Genomic DNA, 22,217 nt, shown 5'->3' with positions numbered 1-22,217 from the left:
TGCAACTATGAAAAACATTGTCTAAAAATATTTGTGGAAGCAGGGAGAAGGTGTGATACTTTTATTTCCGTTCTCTCATACGTATTAATGCATTTCTGCTATCAACAGGTTGGCCTTGCTACTCGTTCATGCAACTGTAAATAACACTGCTTAAAAGCAACACGACGTGGCGTCTTGTCAAAAAAGCAGAATCCAAAAGAGTTAGTAATAAAGAAAATGAGATGTGTAATACATCTATTAACCTTTGAGGCACGGTTGAACTTTAGCGCTGCTTCTCCGTATGGCAGAATTCGACGCGAATTACTCGTAAAAAGCACTACAATATGTGACAATGCTATTCTCTACATTGGAATGAAGTTTTTGGTGATTAAATTATAATTTTTCCCAAAGATATGAAACATATACTTTAACTTTGATGATTTACTTTTTTAGAAAATTTACAAAATATGTAATTTCCAAATGTTTCCAATATCGCGTATTAGTGCAAAGAGGCGCTCCCATGGTGTCTAAACTACTTGGTACCTTTTATTTACATGTAATGTACTTTTCTGGGATTTGTTAATACTCTTATAAAACGTGATGAAGGCAAACAAGTGCGAATCAAAACATATGAAAACGATCATTCAATCGAAACGGTGAGCGAGTGAGTCTGTTGAGTGAATGATTATGGCGCTATGTAATCTCCGATGATATTCGCGAAAGTCACTATAGTGGATCGTCGTACAGAGAGATGGTATCCGCGAAAGCCATTATAGTGACGCGTCATGCCTAAAAGGTTAAAGAAATAAAAAGACACTCAAAAGTATATGCCTTAAAATCGCTAAAAAAAGATGTACATAACGGTGTATCCTGATTTACGTAATAAGTTTGTGCATGGTATAATTGAAATACGACCTTCAATTTCATTAGTCATAGAGGAAATTGAAATTGTCCACGCAGGTTGATATCGATGAGTAACACTGTGAACCGTTATTCGCTTTAGGTAAATTAACCCTGTCGATAGATGGGCGCCATGATATTTTTAAGAAGAAATCGTTCTGCTCGTAACTGGTTGCACCATGTAATCAACGATAACATTCGCGAAAGCGACTATAGTGGACCATCGTGCAAATAGATGGTAACCACTAAAGCCACATAATGGCGCGTCGCGCTTACGAGGTTAAATATAATGCTAGAATACTATAAAATAGAATGAAATTGAAATGAAAAATAGTAGAATACCAAAGAAGATGCAGTTGTGATTTAAAGCGAAAAGCATACTTCTCTCTTAAAATCCTCATATTTAATCCTCAAATAATTTCCCACATATTTTCGGCAAGGATACACGATTAAATACAGCTGTCACTCACACGAACTAAATCGAGAAATAAGAAAGAAAGCCTTACTTAGAAAGTTCCGAAACTTTAATAACGAGAGAAACCTCTCTGGATTCCTAGAACTCATCTTATGGTGAACGCACAGTAATCATGTTTTACACGTTAGCTGCCTTAGTTCAAGATGCTCGGATGGAATGATAATGTTTACACGGTAGTGGGCGAATTAGTGCGAATCTGGTATGCATAACAAGCTGCGTATAATCACAGTAACACCATAATCCGCCCACAATCTCTGTATATCTCTATTTGAAGCTCAACTCACAACCACACGAACGCAAAATCATTTGAAGAAAGTTTCGAAGGAAAATACATTCTCACTGTAAATATTATAGTATATCGGAAGAATTGTGTTTAACAGATGGTGGAAATAAAGCAATCTCCCCCAGTAAAATGTTCAAAGTTTGCAGAATTATTACAGTTTTCAGTTATGGATACTTCAACTCTGCACGTCGACGATGTAAATTTTCCGGCTCTAACTTCGTAGCGCTTCAAGCAACATTGATGCCACTGACCGAGATAGGGCTATAAAGTACACACAAAATTACGAACGAAAGTTTGTACAACAGAAAACAGAGACTGAAACAAGTGCGAAGTTAGATTTTAGTTTCATTATGTTTTATACAGACAAATTATTTACAACTTCCACTGTTTTCTGTTTCAGGAAATAATACAGTTTGCAGATTTAACAAATATTTTCTTTCACTTTTCGAAGTAGAGAGATTTTTTCAAAACGTTTTTAAATGTTCATTTGTAGAAATGTACGTGATCAGTGGTGCATGTGGTCATGTATGTGATGACGTAATGTTCGAAATAAATTGTAAATGTATGGAATTCAGATTTGTCTATTTGTACATCACTTTTTCAATATTTTCTCTTCAGTTACATCTATGAAATTTGCAAACTTCATAAAAATTGAAAACCCCAATACACGAATGAATTTCTAAAATATTCCGATACAAAATCAATATAAAAATGAGATATAATATAAACAAAAAGGATGGTCTCAACTTTACTAATATTCCGTTAAATACTCAAAAGTGTTCAACATGACACGAAATAATTGAAACTTAACAATCCGTATAGGTAGATTTCATAAATCCAAAGTGACTCCTTGTATTTCTGTAGAAAATACTATGAACTTTGATTCATCTCTGGCAAGTTTGAAGGATATTTCGTGTCTACTGTTTCAGGCAGACGTAAATGTCGAGAAGATTGGCCGAGCGTCGGAACCGAACGAGCTTACAATTTGTTCTTGGATGGAACACTCCTCCTAGTCCCTTTAATCGTGATGAGCCTGGCTTATTCTTTGATCGCCGTGAAACTTTGGCGGGGATTGCGGCAGGAAATAAGGCAATCATCCTCTTGTCCACAACGTCGTAAGTTCCGAAGTTTCGACGAAAATAGCAATACTGATCCTGTGAGAATCCTTCATACATACAATATTATTCTAAAGAGGAAATTAAATCTGAAATTTGTTTGAATTGTTGATAAAAAAAAGTTATTTTAAAATTATTAGAATTAATTATTATTATTAATTATTATTATCATTGTTGTTATTATTATTATTATTATTAATTATTAATTATTATTTAGTGACATTAGACAACTTCAACGACTTTTTTGTTAACACTGTTTCATCTTTTTATGCATATTGTTACATTCACCTCTACACAACATTAATGGTTAGAATTTTTCGAATCTCATACAATTTTATACAAATAAAGCGTTTGAAGATATATCGTTTTATTAACTGTAGTGTTTTTGACAAAATTATTTTATAATATAGACAGCTATAAAACTTCTATAAAACTAATTATAAAACTTCTCTTAAAATTTCGTCTAGCATCTACAAATTGAGACAAACAAATAAAATATGAAATAAAATGTTTCCTCAAAATCACTGTCATAGATTTAAATAAAAGTGAATAACAGTTTAATGATGAAATTTTTGTAGAAATTCTATTTTTCATAAAAAATATTTCTTGTACATTACGATTGTGGAATCTTTGGTCTACGTTTTACGACACATAAAAAGTCATTTGAGAAAAATGCGAGTTCTGCGAAAATCCTGTAATAATTCTACAATCTCTATAATAAAAGTCCATCATAATTGCTAATTACACTCTAATTAAAAAACCTGATAAGCTCTGGCATGATAATACTTTCGTATTATAGAATTAAATTGCTTAACACATTAACTATAATATAACTCAGGTTTTTACAAATATTCTTACGAATTTAATGTGAAATATTAAAATTTTTATTTGCTTACAAAATTAGTTATGATTTTATTATATTTTTATTTTAATATTTCTATGGACACGAATTTTTTCAATAAAATAACAATATAATTATTTTTGTGTTTTCAATACGAAATATTGAAATTCTTTTATATTATTAATTTTAGGAGTTCATTTAGATTCGTTGAAATGTTATTGTTTCAATGAATATGTATTTCATAAGAAATGAAATTACTTCAAAAAGGGAGCTACGAATATTTTAAAAATAACATTTATTTTATATTTTTTTAACGTAAAATTGATTCTATAGCAGAACACATTGCAGTATTTCATATTAAATTAATGAAAATACATATTTTAATATTTTATTGTAAAAATTCGACGTAATACACGTTGTTTTTACAATGTAATAAGTTGGTAAACAAGTTACACTACCGTTCATAAGTATCCGGACACAAGCGAAATATGCATTCGCGTTGCATCAAAGTTATTCAAGTATCTGCAACAGTAACTGAAATCGATTTTTTTTTCTGCGAAGGTCAGAATACTGGAACGTTTTTTGATTGGTAATTCTCGTTTGGAACTCATAGCTCGATGGAAAAGAAGCTACAGACGAACTAAACCGAAAGTGTCGAGTGCGTAGCGTTACCTCCATTCTTATCTTCATTGAAGGAACCTAAATATCTACCAACAGTTTACAAACACTTGAAACATATCGAAGAACCCTCTGAATACGTTCTGCACCATAGAAATGAAGCACAGTAGAAATTAAAATTTTTTTTAGAATCGAAAGCGTTTCATTAGGTTCACAAATTTGGACTTTGTACCTCTGGACATGAATTTTACTTTCACACTTTCATTGTATAATTTGTACTTAAAAATTAATTCTATTACGTTATGATACCTCAAAAAAGATAATAATAATTATTACAAATGATATAATAACCCTAAATACCTTTCGTACAAAGTTCAACTATGTTTTATGTAACGAAACCAAGTGTCCGGATACTTATGGACGGTAGTCTATATGAATGAGGTTGGTAAGTATGCTGAGTGAGTGAAGTTGGTATGAAAGAAATATTCTATAAATTGCTATGAATGTTAAAAGAAGTGAGAATCGGAGATTGTCAGGTTTGCACGTAGTATGCTTTGAACGAGAAAAATGTACAATTAATATTTATTGAGTGTCATTAATATTTTTCCACCTCAAGTACCAAAATTAAAATTGAGAATAAAATTGATCCCGTAATAAATTATATTTTATTTTATTCTGAAAGTTCATCTTCATATAAAGGAAGTTAAATTTTATCGGATCAGTATGGTGGATTATCTTTTTATCACTCTTTTCAAACTATAAATGAAATTAACATCCTCTACTGACAAAAATGAGAAAGCTTTTCAGCAAATCCATTAATTAATATGACGGATAATAATTCATAACCCATTTAATTCATAAAAATAACTCTATTACTTGAATTGTAAGACACATTCATTAAAGTCTTTAATAAAATGACAAAGTCTAATTTTCATCTACCTCACCATAAATAAATACAATTTTGCAAATATCTGTAAAAATTTTTAATTCGGTTCACTCCACAATTGTGTTTTACAATATTTTATCGAAAATTCGCAGAAACCATTTCGTTTAAATTACATGTAGGGTGATTTTTATAAAATGACTGATTGTGTTATTATTTTACATTTGATATGCTTTGAGCAATATACTATTGACCATGAACAAAATTTCGTTTCACAGATCATACAGAGATATTTTATTAGGAAGATCATATTAACCTTCTATTCATGTGGGTACGAAACTAACCACTGGTCGGCAGTTAAAATCAATACCTGATGAGAAATTCCTGTTTAAACGTGAAATACATATTCTATAAACAAATTTGAAATATATTTTAAATTGCAAGATTTTTTAATGTTTGATATTAATATTTTTTAACATAAAATATAAACGATCGAATTTTGAGATTTAAAAATGTGGAACATAGAGAATTGAGGGATTTGTTAATGTGGAGATTTAAAATTTTAACATTTGAGATTTGGAGATTTGAAGAGTTGGAAATATAAAACTTGGAAGTTTTGTAATATTGTAATTTGAAAATTTAGCGTTTGAAATTTGGAAATTTGGGAATTTGGGAATTTGGGAATTTGGGAATTTGAAAATTTGGGAATTTGGGAATTTGGGAATTTGGGAATTTGGGAATTTGGGAATTTGGGAATTTGGGAATTTAGGAATTTAGGAATTTAGGAATTTGGAAATTTGGGAATTTGGGTATTTGGGAATTTGGGAATTTGGGAATTTGGGTATTTGGGAATTTGGGAATTTGGGAATTTAGGAATTTGGAAATTTGGGAATTTGGGAATTTGGAAATTTGGGAATTTGGGTATTTGGGAATTTGGGAATTTGGGAATTTGGGAATTTGGGAATTTGGAAATTTGGGAATTTGGGAATTTGGGAATTTGGGGATTTGGAAATTTGGGAATTTGGAATTTGGGAATTTGGGAATTTGGGAATTTGGGAATTTGGGAATTTGGGAATTTGGGAATTTAGGAATTTAGGAATTTGGGAATTTGGAAATTTGGGAATTTGGGTATTTGGGAATTTGGGAATTTGGGAATTTAGGAATTTGGGAATTTGGGAATTTGGAAATTTGGGAATTTGGGAATTTGGGAATTTGGGAATTTGGGAATTTGAGAATTTGGGAATTTGGGTATTTGGGAATTTAGGAATTTGGAAATTTGGAAATTTGAGAATTTGGGAATTTGGGAATTTGGGAATTTGGGTATTTGGGAATTTAAGAATTTGGGAATTTGAAAATTTGGGAATTTGGGAATTTGGGAATTTGAAAATTTGAAAATTTAAGAATTTGAGAGTTTGAGAATTTGAGAATTTGAGAATTTGAGAATTTGAGAATTTGAGAATTTGAGAATTTGAGAATTTGGAAATTTGAGAATTTGGAAATTTCAAATTTGGAAGTTTGGAAACTTAAAAATTGAAGTATTTGCAAATTTGTGAATTTATTTTCTAATCTTGGAATTTTCTAATTTGAGGATTTGTAGATTAGAGCATTTACATATGGTTTATAATTAAAAATTTTTAATTTGAAAATCTGCAGACCTAGAAACATAAAAATCTGAAAATTTTCTCTACTATAAATTTAAATATTAAGCAATTTATGCTTTACGAATAAACAAATTTCTCAATTTTTCAGCGAAGATTAATAAAACGCTTTCGATCACACAGTGTCAGTTACAGAATACCCGATACATTTTACAGAATTTTCACCGGCCAAGACCATGACATGGTGCACATAGGATTGATTCGGTTCGATTTGTAAAAGCTTTCCAGCAGTCGTAAAAGTACTAGGCACTTTATTTTCGTGTAATCTCAGTTCGTTGTGACTAGCCACTCAGTCAAGTTATCAGTCTTCACAGTAGTTTTCCGAGTTCATTTCTACGAGTTGAAAGTTTCAATCCAGCTATAGAATAGAATAAAGGATTATCGCTTTCGAGAAGTTCGAGTTTTACCAAATAATTTAATACAACCTCTGTCTGTCAGCTCGAGGCTGCAGACTGCGATCTGACAATTACATATTATCAAGAGCGACGGAAGCTGCTGTAAATAAGATAAATCAGAAAAATGACATTATTCCTTTGGACTCTTCTAGACATTATTTCTTTAGACCCTTGTGAAGTTTGCAACTTAATTTCGGCACGCTTGCAAATCTGGTAAAAATTAAATTTTCATCCTTTCTTTTCCTTTCTTAAATTAGTTTCTTAAATTAGTTTATTTGTGGCACTTCTCTTGAAATTTTTGAGATACAGAATTACCAGGTGTATCGGTTAGTAATTCTTAATTTTTTTTTTAAGGAAATAATTTAAGGTACTTTATTCAAAGTACCATCGCCAACTATTTTATCATTTTCTCTTCAAATTGTACTTTCTCCAAAAAATTGTTGACACGTTTACAGCCGCGAAATCCCTGATGTTCTTATTACTTTGTTATTATCTTATCTTTGTTTGTTAACTGCTTTTTTATCCACACATACACGTCCTCACTGGAGAAGTATGTAAGTCATTAATGACAAGTGGTAGTTTGAAAGAGCCAAGTCTAATGAGTATGGCGGATTCAAGAGTTTTTAAGCAAGTACAGAAATTGTGCTTCTAACCGTTTAACTACGTTTGATGTAACGTTGTCATCTTGCAAAATTGCTTTTCCGCGTCTTCTAGTTCAATCTGGACACGTCTCGATCAATACATTCTTCAAACTGATTACTTGTTGACGGTAGAGATCAGTATTAACCGTTTTCATGTGGTTTCATGATACACAACACCCTGATCCCACCAAATGCATAGCATTGTCCTCCTTCTGAAGTAATTCAGTTTTGCGGTTAATGCTGATGATTGCCTTATATCGACCCACGACTTGTTGCATTGTAGGTTTCCGAAATAGAAAGAAAACATATCGCGTTAGGACATGGTCATCGTAATTTCCACAAGACGACGGCTTGTATTTGAGCACACTGAATTCATTAACTTTCATTAACACTAGGTTTACGGACATTCCTTATATACCTATCTCTACGGACACGCGTCAATTTGACGCATGGACGAATACATATATTTAAAGAAAAACAACCACTTAGAATTATGCTCTTTTTTTAAATTAAAGCTTGAGATCTCTACTTTAAGACCCTGTAGTTTGATTTTAGATGTGACGCATCCCTACCACAATAACACCGTAAATGTGAGGTCATGTTTGTAACATTGAAAATTACAGTTTAACGAAATGCATGGACTTGCCACATTTTTTTTTTGGTGATACTGTTAACTGTTTAATGGGTAAATTAAGAACGATTGAAAGGATAATACTATACCGATTAAACGATATTTGGCTACGCTTTTGATGCCGGAACCCGATATTTGAATAGCGTGTCGATTTCTGGTATCGGGTTGTTCATCATTAGAGAATTCTATGCACCAACCAATTTTCGGATTATACTATTATTGAATGGCGAATATCCAATTTCCGGCCACTTCTAAAAGCTTCGTGGGGAGTTACGAGAGAATATTCTATGCGATAGCCCTTTGGTAACAAGTTCAGTATCGTGCCAATGTACATTCACACCCACGTATGCACGTCATGTGATAAAAGGACTTTTCAATCGCTTTGTTCTGAAGACTTGAGTTGTGGAATTTTTTCATGAAATGTGCTGTCGATGGTAGAAAAATGTGACATTTGCTGAGTTCCTTTTAGATACACTGAGCTCAACAAAAGGGTGTACTTCCTGACATTCGTAACTTTATAGTACAACAAATCGATACGTCTGTTGCTATTTTGAAGTACCATTTGTAACCAGATATTGACGGCTGTTACTGCTTGTACTACTGAATATTGTTGTTCCTTTTACTTTTTAAAAGTTAAAAGGTAATCCCATACCAATCCCATTATTATCAAATCATGTTAAGATTTCCATGTTTAAAAATCCATCATATAATGTGTAACAAAACTAAGCTTGAAGAAGTAAATCAATAAAGACAATCAATTTTACCAGTAATAAATAACTATACACGGTGTTTCACGCAACTGTATCATGTTATCTCGTTACCAGTGTCGATACAGGAAAATGTCACTGGAGAAAGATGAATATACCCGTGGAAGCAAGATTTTTTAGAAGTTTAGTGGTGCGTGTGCATTCTACAATTGCATTGTTTTCTTAAACGGAAATACGTTATTTTTTACCCAGTTGGATTTATTTCGCAATTCTACGTGAAAAACTACTGGGGTACAATAGTAAAGAAATTATTTCAGGTATTCTGAGAAAATATCGTTGTTACTTTACAGCAGGTGAAAATGAATTTACTTTACAGCAGGTGAAAATGAATTTACTTTACAGCAGTTGAAAATGAATTTGCTTTACAGCAGTTGAAAATGAATTTGCTTTATGACCGTTGAAAGTGCATTCGCTTTATAACAGTTGAAAATTTGATAAAGTAAGAGTTATCTCAATTTTCAGATAATTGTTTCAACATACACTGAAGTGTGGTTAGTTTATATACTTCAATAACCTTTTTCATTACAACCTTCATAATTTAAAAAGGATTAATAAAGAAAATTTTCATTAATTTCCTTTTTATTGCTATCAGTTTTTATGGACATCTTGAAACGAGATTTGTATAGCGCTAATGAGAAATTAATTGATCATTTTCTGTATCAGCTTCGAGTGTTTTTATTAACGAACTCTATTAGAATCTAAATGAAACACAAATGAACTGCTTTCAAAGTAATTCAATTACCTTAATCGCACCTAGAACGTCTTCGATATTATTTATTAGCATCTAAATGAAATATTATTGAACTATTCTGAAATTGACGTAGCTCCTTTAATTAAACTGGGAACATAATATAAGATTCTGCTTTGTTCATAATATGGGATTTTTATTGTATATTACCCTTTTATTTATAAAATGCTTATAATACATTCATGAGGCATTTATATTTATAAAATATTTATATTAAATTTATATTTATGAGGCACATATTTATCCGAAATCTGATGAAAGCGAAAATTAAATCATTCGTGTTTTATTGTACAAGGTGTTTCATTATTTTATATTACAGACGTGTTTTTTAATGATACGCAAAAATGTCAGAAGAACTGAATTATTTTACTTCGAAGTATGATAATCTTTTTTTTAATGCCATATTTTCCGAAATTTCAAATTATTATTATTATTAATTAGTACTATCATTAGCATTTCCTAAAACAAGATTGCAAGTTTGCATTGTCATGATATAATAGTTGAGATCATATTTAGTGCTAATCATATTATTAATAACCTGGCACAAAATATGAATTCTTGTTGCAGGTTGGTTCTCGTACAATACTCGCATGATTGTTTTCACTGTTCTTCGCAGAGACTATAAAATCTGATGATCTCATGGGTCTACCTATGCATCTTCCCTGTCCAATCCATCCTCCATAACATTTACTAAAGTCTAATCAATTCGAAACAATGATGTGTAGCTGTACCTTCGAAGACATCATAAAAGTAATAAATGCTATCGTATATTAACACTGCTAAAAGATTATTATCCCTGGTAACGTTCTGCAATAATGTTTCTTAACTTCTTTAACCCATTTCCTGTTCAAGTATTAAAGTAACTTACAATCCACCTGTGAAGCAAAAACCCTTTGCGATCGTATTAAATTTGAACATGGCTGTCGTACAATCGGAAATAATTGTTCACATTTTTCTTCCCAATTCCCAAATGTATGGAATCTTAGAATTATGGAATTTCGGATTTTGGAAATGTATAAAATATAGTAATCCTTAAAATTACAATTTCTTAAAATAAAAAATTCTAAAATATACCAATCTTCAGCAATCAGCAATTGCAAACTCAAATCTAAAAACACCCCAAAACATAAATTTTCAAATTTAAAAATTTCCAAGATCACAAATTCTCGAACTATAAAATGTATGGAATGTACTCGATGATCGTCTGGACGCGTGTCACCGAAGGGTACATATTGAACATTTGTAGAGGGTATATAAACTTGGTGAGCTTGTGATGCTTTTCATATATCTTTCGCTTAGAATGAATCATTTACGAAGTGCGATCATTAAGTTCCGCGACTGGTCCCGTATATGCAGATAAAGTCACGTGTTTCAAATTTGGCTACTATCCCCTTCAAAGTAATCCCCTTGTGCAGCTATGCACCAATCCCAGAGTCTCTGCAATTTTTGGAAAGCTTCCTAGAAGTCCTCTTGTTGAGGCGTGTCAAGCACCTGCTGCGATTCGCGTTGAATCTCGTCCACCGTGTCAAATCGGCGACCCTTGAGCTTTAATTTCATTTTGGGAAACAAAAAGAACAGGGTTCCAAATCTGATGAATACAGAGGGTGAGGAAGGACGACAATTTTCCATATTTCTTTTTTTTTTATGTCCCTCTGTTCCAATTTGAAGTCCATCGTAATTTCGCAAAGGAGAGCGTGCATATGCTACCGTAAACTTCTATAACACAGGATTCAACGAAGATATCGCGTTCAAACTTCGTGTCATATGTCTCGAAGATCTTATGTTCTGCGAGCGTATGTCAATCGTGTCATTCGTTTGGTCACAGCAGACACAATCCCGGAACGTAATGATCGCACCTCGTATGCTAGCCCCGTATTTTAATCGCTGTCGAACATTTAAGCTCTTAAGACGTAATAATACTATTTCCAGTAATTCTGATTCAATGAATGTGTTTTGCAGTCGATAGAACAGAATCCACTGGGACCGTGAGAAACTCGACGTACGACAAGGATGATTCAGGCACAACTGTTGTAGTGAATTCATGTGGCGCATCCTCTAGATTAAGACGAGGATTTTCCTCTTCACATGGATACTTCCATGGCGCTTCGCAGGGAATATCGTCTAAGGTGAGGAAACTTATTTTTCACACGTTAACTCATGATTGATTGTGATTGGTGACTAGGACAGTCAATTTTAAAAGACAGGAAGAAAGTAAACGACGTTCCAAATACATACAGAAATTACATTAATGATTTATGGTAAAAATTTTTAAATTTGAAAGCCGAAACTGTTTTACGTCAGAATATTTTTAGCGTGAATTTATTAATAGAAGGCTAAGATTTACTTATGTATTCATATAGTTTACCTTGTATTTTATGAAATGAAATTTTCGATTGATGAAAATTATTGAAGTCTTTGCTACGAAATTGTTTAAACATATTTGTGGTAGTAGAAATGTAGAAATCTGTATTAACAGGGCTTTTATAGCTAATTACAATCCTTCTTATTAGTGTAAATTTAATTTAATTTTCGAATTCGAAATGCATTAAAATGACGCGTTCCGTAAACCTTGAAGTTTCAAGAAGAAAAATTTTCTGAACCGTATTATCCATTTTTTCGATGAGATCCCTAATTTGTATAATAAATTATCTTATATTCGCATATCATTGTACATTTAGCTTATAGATTTGAAGCTACACTATAAACAAAGCAACCGTATTTAACTGTATTTTAAATTACGTACAAATTACAAAACCATAATTTTGTTGCAAATAAGTGATTTTATTGTAAAATGTTGCTCCCGCAAATACGTTTCTTGTTTGCTAAATTCATTTATTATTTCGAAGTAAACAATTTTATTACCGTTATAGTTATAGCAAATAACGATAGGAAGTATAATTTAGTCGTTAATTTAATCGTTCGGTAAGCAACACGTATTTTCCAATACCCAAATAGGAGGTCATCAATTGATGATGCTGCAAACGTAGCCGTATGCGAATTGGTGCTACAGAATTTCAAACAATAAAGGTCAATTTATACTAGAACGTAATTTCCGACTCGTGGTTTCCTTCCTTCTATATTCGTTCTCCTAATATATGATCGAGTAGCAAAATTTTCGATAATTCGATGCAACACGGTGAAGGAAGACTAATATGAAGACGTTTTTCTAACATATCGTACATTTAGCCTAAGTAAAAAATATTTCAAAATTTAGCATTTACAGTTTTGAAATATGTATTAAATAAATGACGTATGCATTGCTACTTATTTATATTATTGTTTAAAGGGTAGCAATTTTTGAATATCAACAATGTTTTATAAATTCCCCTAATGCATTTTAGCTTATATAATTGTTACATATACAATTATTATTCAACGTATACAGTTATTTAGTTATTAGGTATACAAATAATTACAACTTTATTAGGCTTATTTAACTATTTTATGACTTTGTTTGGTTCTTTAAATATTTCATAATTTCTTCTTTTATAAGGTTAAAGCTTTTATAAGCTTACTCGATGTAGTTAATTCTTTTACAAACTTGTCCGGTTTATTCTACAACCTTATTCGGTTTATTTAATTATTTTACAACTTTATTTATCTTATTTATTTTTTTTATAATTTCATTCGATATATTCAATTATTTTACGATCTTCTATTAATTTATTTAATTATTTTATAATTTTATTCAATTTATTTCACCATTTTATTCTAACTCTACCGTTAATATTTCGTTCTCGACTCATGAAAGACATTCGAATGAACTTTTTAAGGGCCTATTACTATCTACGACAAATTAGATCTTTCAAACTCCGAAGAATCTCTCGCAAATCGGAGGTAAAGGCTTTCTTTCGAAAGAAATCTCTCCTAAGAGAACAGTCCAAACGGATTCCGTCGGTTCACATATTTCAAGCTAACAACGACCTTCTTTTTTCGGTAAACCTTATTTTATTTCAACAGAAACAGAGAATGCCCTAAGCTGGAATGATCCGCAATTTATCACTACATATCTTCGTGTGATCTCTGTTTCTTCTCTTCGATGATGATAAAGTATATGAATTGATTTTGTACATACTTTTTTAAGTGAATTCATATTATTGGCATTTTAAAGTGCTTTTCAATTTACTGGACTCTGTGATAATATTTCAAATAAGTTTTGAACAAAAAGTAATTTTTCTCATAATTAACATTTTAATATGTAACAAACATACTTACGACCAAAAACAATCTTTCAATATTGGAGGATATAGTTCGATGCTATTTTCGTCTTCTGATTTTATTTGCACATTTAATATTTTATTCGACAAGATAAAGCTTTCAAAATCTAATAGAATTTTTCTATTATTCATATAAAAATTTTTATTAACAGAAACTGTTTTCAACATTTCACTTCATTCATTAATTATTATCCTTATCTTATTTTCGAAAATCACTGCTATTTGAAAAACTCGTCTGAAAATTTTCCAGCGTTAAAAACATAACTTTGGATTATATTAATGAAGGTCAATTTCTTGAAATATTTATAGCATACATGTAAGACTCATTCGTAAACTTTTATCAGTAACTTTCAATCAATGTTTCTGATATTAAATAGTAACAAAGAAATTGAAAGATTGGAAGGATCAGACAATGAAAATGAACTTTTTCTCTACTTTAGGCGACTACAATCCGTCGTTAAACATTCACTGAGTACGATGAACGATTACAGTCGTCCAATCTCCGAAAGATTACATTTTAAAATTGTACGAATGAAAATAAAAAATACGTGCTGCAGAATATTTTTAATTCCAAATATTTTCTGAATAAAATTATTTTTGTTCTAATATTTTCATTTCGCACGAAGACATTTGTCAAATAGTTCCTCAATACCTAACCAGTCATTTTCAGCTTTTCGTTTGGAGGATTTCCACTGGTTTCCAATTGGATTGATCAGTGGTATAGCACGAATTCTTCCGCTATTTCCTCTAGGTACCCTCGTAATCCGGTCGTTGTTTTATCAGAGATCCTCAACTACTTTTTTAGTTTGAAAAAAATTCTGATCTTTAGAGACAAGTTTACATGACGATTACTACGCTTACTACGGTCCGGAAAATATGGTGCCCTAAAACAGTTTAGGTTTTTCCCGTCATTATCTGTTCCATAATCGGTTTGAGTTCTAACTTTACAATACTACGACGCTAGACAGAGTTTGGATGGTTACGCAGCATTGTGCTCCTGTATCCAAATAAACGTGAACCTCTTCTCCAACGATATCGGTGGTGATAGTAAGCCGTAGTCCTGGCTGTACCATCATGTTGATAGAGCAGAAGCTTTCGGGGGTGTTATTTGCTTAACATTGCAATACGGGTATTTGCTTCTTACGAATCCAATTTTACCGTAGCATTTCAATGATGGTCAAGCAGACCCATTATTTGCATCCATCTTTAGATGTTCGTTCTTGGGTTTTGGAGCCAGGAATTTTGTTCGCGCGTTGGGCAAAATATTAACTTTTATAGCTGTTTTCGAAGATTGTAAATCTTCGTCGACCCTTGGCGTTTCCACAACTTGTTACAGTAGTGGAATTATATGTAGAATTATTATTGTAGAGTAGAATTTATAGAGTGGCTCAGAGTCCTCCACACTGGTGTGCCCAGGTCAATGAAGGATGTAGATCATCATTCCACTAGTAGTAATGATTGTTGTATGTTGAAGTCGTTGATAGTGACAAAGTTAATGTAAAACTGACAAAAGTAAGTATGTTTCAACGAAGCTAATCTAAGACTAACTAGTCGCCTCGAAACAGCCAGAAAAGAAAGCAATGGAGGAAGTTCAGGACGTGAAGGCGTTACCAAAAAGGACCAATCAGGACAGATTGTTATTTGTGAAAAAATACTGATTGGTGAGATGGTTCCGCGAATGAGATTGTAAGATTTTTAGCCTTCACTCCAAAGTTGTAAATAACGTTTTGTTAATAAGGTGACCCAAACAGTTAAGTGATTTGAGTCCTTCAAAAGAACTAAGTAATGGGACACATTGCGAGACTGCTGAATGACCGAGTCAGAGTGCCTTGGCCCGCCGAGTACGCAAGGATTTTCGTAAACATTGCACACCGCAGGGGTGCACAGTTTAGGACCATGGAAATAAACTTCTTTAAGGAAAGATATATTGGCGTTAGAAAGATGTGCTTTTCTGGCCTGTTAGAAGGCCATTGTCAATGGTTAAGAACGTCAAGTTGTGGAGACGTACATGTGGTCTTAAATATCCATTTAAAAATGCAAGAAAATGAAACGTTTTTGGGCTTAACAAAATACCCATAAATATTACACTACTTATATTCCGAGCGACTCGGAACAATTTTCTGTGTCGACAATCGAACGTAGTATAACAAAATTTTCGGCAGATTCCGCAATGCTGTTGGTCTTTTCGCTGATCAATTCCTCTCTTCATGGAGTGACCTTGCTGCAGATCTCTTTCTTCAGTGCTTCTATCTCTCGTGCTCGATTCACAAAGTCCGCAAAAGATGTAATTCTCGTGGAATCCGCTCACGTAGGTAGAACAAAAGTCCATACAGCATGTCCAGCTGCACGTTCTCTGTGGGTAGATCAAGCAATTCTGCAAGAAATGCTCTGTTCTTAGTGATAAAAAGATCCATCGGGATCTCGGTGTCTTGAACAGTTCAAAAGACTTTTATGTAGATCTGGGATGCAGGTCTTCGTGCGAAGGTAGCGCGGATCAATTCGATCACCTCTTACCAATTCTTCGCAGTGGATTCGACACCTTTCCACCATGTCGCTGCATGACCTTTCAGAAGTAACAGCAGACCACGGACAGCGTTGTCGTCCGAAATGTGCTCGCTGTCTTTGAAAATGGAGGTTGTTGAAATGAATGCAACGACTGAATGATAGTTTTGACGTCCGTATGATGGTACATCTCGCGAAGCTCCCGTCTACTATCGGCTGAGAGCAGTAGATAGTTTACAGGATTTAGATGGGATCCAGATAACTGGATAGATGCCGATGATAAACTTATCATCCTTCGGATGGGTAGCTCTGGACCTCAACGTTGGGTGTCATACTTGTAGCCATGATTTTCTCTCGTTAGGTTAAGTCGACGAAGTTCAAGGAATAAGGATTTCTGGAATACAGAATGTATTACAAGGGTTGTACAGGATATATATTATACGCAGAATAATTTTTTCTTTTTTGCAACATGACTACTTACTTAACTGTCTCTTTAACCAGGCCTCCAGGAGTAATTCCATTCTCTCCCGTTCGAATGGTATCCCGGTATTATCTCCGAACCTCCATATCGAACGGGCAACCGGGAATATCCCGTACTCTTCTGTATTTTACAGGAAGCGTCCAGGGGATATTCTGTCCTTCCTCGACCGACGGACCAAGAATGTTCGCCGAACTTTCCATGTTGTCCAGGAACAAGCGCCCGCACTCTCCCCCTATTCTCCTGGCAGTCGTCCAGAAAGGTTTCGTACTCTCCTGCCGGAATCTTTAACCTTTTACTATTCTCCAGGCGGACAGGTGTTTTCACCGAATTCTCCCACCAGAAGCTCTCTTTTAATCAACTATAACGCAGACGTATTTTCGTCGAACTCTCCTGCTGGAATTCCTTTTCTATCTACTCTCCGAAGAGACGTCCATTTTCGTGGAACTCTTCTACCGGAGTTTCTCTACTAGCTATTCTCCAAATAGGAGTCCAGGTATTGGTCGCCGAACTCTCCTGCCGGAGTCCCTAGGCTAATCCAAGAGCCGATTGTTACCTCGTGTTCTCTCTCAGACTGCCAAATAGGCTGGCTCCTGTCATGCGCCTCTGTTTTATATTCGCCGGTTGCTATACGTGGCCGCCGTTATCAATAAGTTCGTTGTTAAGTTCGCGCCTCGTGGCTTCACATAATGTGCTTTGTTCCTATGTTCTCGGTCCTATGTTTTCATACAATCCTATGTTCTCGTGTCGCGATTCAATTCGATTTTTCGGGAACTTTCACTATCTTAGAATTAAGGTGAAGTAGGGTAAGTTCGTAGACGGGACAAATGCGTATACAGGCTATTTTTATTACAATATGATCGAAATTTCTCCATTTAGTATGTTTGTTTCTTTGTTTTGTTTCACTATATCCCCTTTTATATTTCAGCTAAGAGTACTTGTTTGCAGTATAAAGTACTTGCATAATGCAGTAAAAAGCATTTTATAGCAGATTTGTTAATCATTCTGCTCTTGCCCCATTGCACATGAAATAAAGTTTCAAAGTATTTTAACTTCAAGTTACGCTCATACTCCATTTTCGGGGAAAGTACAGAGTAGTTGACATTTTAAACAATTTCCTATCAAAATCAAAATGTACAAGGAAAATTAAGGTCCTAGTTAATATTAATTAAATAGTAGTAATTGTGCAAAGCGTTCGATATTGACAGCGTTAAGTATTTACATAGCAGACTGAAAATACTTACGTTTAAATACCAACTATACAAAAACCAGTTTGCACTTACCCCACTTCACCTTATTCGTTTCTTGTGTGCTACAAATCTAATTTTTAACTTGATATCTGATTTGCAGTTGAATACATCAATCTATTTATATGACAAATAGATTAATAGTGAATCGATACGATGACGATAAACATAATAGTTTATAATTACAGATTATAATACACCAGTTTACAATTATAGGTTATAATACATAAACACCATTACCCGTCTCTTATAACTGCAGTAGCATGTATATTATTTTCGCAGAAATAAATTCTTGAATTTAAAATAAAATAAATGTCACTTCTATCATGACATGTAAAGGACTTGACAAAGTTACATATTTCCATATGAAAACGTACGACTACAATTTCCAACAGAAGTACTTAACCTATAAATTGCAAGTTATGTATCGTCGAACATTTCAACAAATTATTTCCAGCATACCATATTTTAAACACTAGTATAATTGCAATGACAATCTTCATTTTTCCACTGTTTGATGAAATCACTGATAAATGTTGTCTCAGGGCACTTAATAGTTCAAATGTTTGCAATTACTAGCCGATACAAAATTATTATAACGCGGTAAACTTGTGTCTAGTATTGAGAGAACTATATATTTTTTTCTGAATCTTCTCTACGCAATTATAATTTAATAATGAACATTTAAATAAAGTTTCACATAGGTAGATGCAATTATGCACCCACGTTCATACATTGGGAATTGCTATTGTAAGTAGAATTAGTCTGAAGTTCGTACAGGGAAGAAACTTCGTCAAAAAATACGAGTAACAAATATCATAAAGAACAATATGAAAATCTTTTAAAAGTCTATGGTCAATCTTATTCTTCGCCGGCTGTAATTTGCGAACCATTTATTTCAATACAAACATTAATACATTAGTAAGCCCTCTTTTAAACAAAAGCTTTAGTCTTCATTTCAGCAGAATTATTATTTACGAAATGACTATGACCGTTAGAATGAGTTGTGTGTATCTATCTTACGTTAGTATCATCAAACATTATAGTACATTATTCCTAATTGAAGATAACACATAAATTTTCGTGAAAAGGGACGAGTTCCACGAACGAGGATCGCCAGGGATCCAGGTGGCAACTGTCAAGGATCGGAATTCTCTCATGAATCAGGACAGCAGGTTCGTAGCAATGGAAGCAATTGCCTGTCCAGAAACACGGAGGACAATTCCGTCCGTGAGAAACAAAACTCAACTTGTCCTTTCTCCAGACAACACGTAATACGTAGCAATTACATGGGTAAGAGCATCGAGGCTAAAAAGAAGGTAGGTGAACATTTCGAACGTGATATATTTCGCACCTTTCAACGATGTATGCCTATAATTTTTTCTACGACACTTTCATTACCACACTGTAGAAATTTTATTTGCACTGTTTAACATAGTAATTAAACGGTAACACGTTTGACTCTACGACGTTAAATGCACGGTTAATTTTAAAAATAAATAAATGCTGCTGCATTGACGTATACTAAGTTTATTTTAACAAAGTATGATAGAGTTTCCACTGATACAGAATTTTCTAATATGAATATATTTTATTTTTATGAGCATTTTACCAAATTTTCTGATATTAAATATCAAGTTTGAAACACTCATTTTGACTAATTGGTAATTTTAGTAATAATTAGTTCTTATTTTAAGAACCCAATAATGCCTGAATTAATTAATTGAATGAATAACTTGATCGAGTGTCATATTTAAATAAACGTATACTTGAGGTAAATAATTTTTAGCGTTTACATTCAGTCATATACGTGCTAAGAAAGGGAAAATTGAATATAAAGTATAATTGAACAAAAATTCGAAAGCTTGAATTGTTGAAGAAAATTATAAAATAATTTATTTTGAAAACATCGTCAAGATTAAGTTGATCTAAATTTAATTTCCGAAGAAATGGAGAATATGGCAACTGAAGATTTGAAATTATAAACAAATTGAAAACTTCATATCGTACACGAAAACGGTTGCTCCTATCAAAAAAACTCGCATGACCTATTTTATAGAAAATTTCCTGACTTACAAATTTTATAATAACTATTTTTGCTGTAAAATCAATACATACTGAGATATACGCGTTTGTCGTAATGTTTAGAAGATTTAAAATGAACGAATCTGTAAGGATTGAAAAGTTCGTATCGTACACGAAAACGGTTGCTCCTATCAAAAAAACTCGCATGACCTATTTTATAGAAAATTTTCTGACTTACAAATTTTATAATAACTATTTTTGCCGTAAAATCAATACATATTGAGATATACGCGTTTGTCGCAGTGTTTAGTACGTTGAAACCATATGCAATAATGCATCTTGCTGGAAATTGTTATGCAGGAACGTTCTATTTTGCTTGGATTATTGACGATTTCGAGCGCGATACAAAAGAGTTATTGGATATATAACGGGGTTGATCCACAGATACATTGTTAATGGTTATTTAAAAGTAGATTAAACCGGGTACGATTATATCGACTATTGGAAGGCAGTTTTTCACCTTTCCATATACGGCGCGATAATTCATCGTGCAGGTTATTTCGCTTGAAATTTTTTCACGCGAAATTGCTGACTGTTTCACTATGAAATTTAAAGGATTCGCGAAATTTGTATCTTCTCGTATAACATATTAAAAAGGATGCGCTTTCAAAAATTCGTTTTTTGTACTTCCCCAAAGAATATAATATTGCATTCACATAAAAATGTAGAAACGAAATGTATTGGAAAGGAAGAAAAGATAAAACGTTCTCTGGTAAAATTAAAAACTATACATCCTGCGTTTCACTCTTAGAAATATCAGCAATTTCATCTGCAATATATTTGAAGCAACGTTAAAGTATTTAGCCATATACAGGATGTCTCAGTATTCATTGCACAAGGAATAGTAATGAAACTCTATACGGAAAAATAAAAAATAATAAAGACATATATGATTTTATCTTCGGAAAATTGAATTTAAAGGCTCAAAATATTTTTCAATAATTTTGAATACAGCACACAATGCATTTGAATATTTCTACTGAATGTTGGAAATTAATAAACGTAATTATCAATAGCAGTAATTATCAATACCACTAAACAGTATTATTATTCTCCATAATATTGTCGATACGTTAATGTGTACCGTAATGAATTCACCTGGAACTATAATACACACGTACATAAACAACATTATAGAGGATACTGATCAATAACAATTCGGAGATATTCGTAATTACATTTAATAACTTATAACATCCTCTAACTGTTGAATGAACCAAAAGATTGTTACAATCTTTTTTTTCCAATATCATTTTTTGTTATGAAAATCTTCAAAAATTTTTCACTTTTATTTTCTCGGAAATAAAAATGGAAAATACGGTATCTTTTACTAGTTTCCCGCAGAGGGCAGTTTATGTAACTGCCTCAGGTTATAACTCTATTACCGATACCAAGGAAAAAAAATGGTTCAAAGAGTACCATAAAAATTCCTGTAACCAAGGTTTTTTTAGAAAAACAATTACAGTGCATTTAATAATTGCATTATTTTTTAAAATGAAAATACGTCACTTTTTAAACAAAGTTGAATTCATTTTACAATTTCACGTTAAAAAGTAGTGAGGTACAAAAAAATTGTTTATGAAATTTTTCTTTAAAATCATTCCTTTCTCGTGTGTCATCAATTCAGGAACATCGTGTATATTTTACACAAAAACATCTTGTTTTAATGTAAGACGACAAAGAAAATATAAAAAGAAAATGATTCAAAGAGTACCATAAAAATTCCTGTTACAAGTTTTCTTTTTAAAATAAAA

Source organism: Megachile rotundata, chromosome 1, assembly GCF_050947335.1.
Source record: "Megachile rotundata isolate GNS110a chromosome 1, iyMegRotu1, whole genome shotgun sequence".
NCBI classification, from domain to species: domain Eukaryota; kingdom Metazoa; phylum Arthropoda; class Insecta; order Hymenoptera; family Megachilidae; genus Megachile; species Megachile rotundata.
Note: the sequence above shows the minus strand (reverse complement) of the source record.